Source organism: Olea europaea, unplaced genomic scaffold (genome assembly GCF_002742605.1).
Source record: "Olea europaea var. sylvestris unplaced genomic scaffold, O_europaea_v1 scaffold29390, whole genome shotgun sequence".
Classification (NCBI taxonomy): Eukaryota; Viridiplantae; Streptophyta; class Magnoliopsida; order Lamiales; family Oleaceae; genus Olea; species Olea europaea.
This window is the reverse complement of record NW_019247988.1, coordinates 216-1,394: the sequence shown is the minus strand read 5'-3', so window position 1 is coordinate 1,394 and position 1,179 is coordinate 216. Positions and strand designations below refer to the sequence as shown.

General features: G+C 34.8%; 1 long non-coding RNA gene across 1 annotated transcript; it reads left to right on the top strand.

The window, feature by feature from the left end:
• The first annotated feature begins 42 nt into the window (after window positions 1–42).
• LOC111384550 lies at window positions 43–924 on the top strand. Its single transcript, XR_002700929.1, has 4 exons — window positions 43–173; window positions 273–370; window positions 526–690; window positions 801–924. It is a non-coding gene; the product is annotated as an uncharacterized LOC111384550 (long non-coding RNA).
• The last annotated feature ends 255 nt before the right edge of the window (window positions 925–1,179 follow it).

Genomic DNA, 1,179 nt, shown 5'->3' with positions numbered 1-1,179 from the left:
TTTTTTTCCATCATGCATAAATACCTTTTCTTTTCATTACTTATAATTTATTTTTCTTGACAGTCTTATATTGTTTACTTGGGAGGACATTCACACGGTTCAGAATTAACTTCTTCTGATCTTCACCGGGTCAATGAATTCCATCATGAGTTTCTTGGCTCATTCTTAGGAAGGTATGGATTATTAGATCGTGTTTGTGAAGAAATCTGCTTATTTTGTAGTATGCATAATCACTTATTTTCTTTTGTTGGGGTGAATTTATTTTCTGATAGTAAAGAGAAGGCGAAGGACTCGATAATTTATTCCTACAAGAGACATATCAATGGTTTTGCTGCTGTTCTTGAAGAGGAAGATGCATCAGAAATAGCAAGTATGACAATAAATATTTTCTTACATTTATTCCTATGTTTCCTATGTCCTAGGTTTATAGCATGTTTGGTAATAAAGAAAAAAAAGGCTAAAATCTCGATCATTATAGTGTCCAATACCGCTGATTTTGTACTAAAACATGTTTTTTCATTGAAGAGCATCCAGATGTAGTATCTGTTTTCTTGGATCAAGGAAGAAATTTACACACAACACATTCATGGGATTTTCTAATGTTGGAAAGAAATGGAAATATTCACGCCTCGTCATTATGGGTAAACTCGGGGTTTGGTGAAGATACGATCATTGCAAATCTTGATACTGGTAAGATTAAGTTTCCACCTTTTGACACTTTCATTTGAATCTCTAAACTGATCCTGCATTTTAAATTTTAAAGATGAACATGAATCAATAATTTTTCATTGGTTTATTAGGCGTATGGCCTGAGTCAGAAAGCTTTAATGGCAAAGGATTCGGCCCCATTCCTACGAAGTGGAAAGGAATCTGTCAACTTGATGGCAGTGCTGGAGCCCCTTGCAATAGGTACTTTCTTTTGTTTCTCCTTTCTTTATCAGTGACACTAATAATATGATGATTTTTTCGAGTATAAGACAAGGATGATCTATGTAATAACATTAAAATATTGTTATCGTTTGTTTTATGAATCTTCTCGATTATCATGCATTTCATTGCTCTGAAGAGTAAAATGTATCTGAGTGAGGAAGGAACGTGGGAATGGCCCGGGAGCCACGAGAGCACTTTCTTGGCAGTAAATTGTGCTTTGAGTACATAGTGCCTATGCTAGGTTCTCAT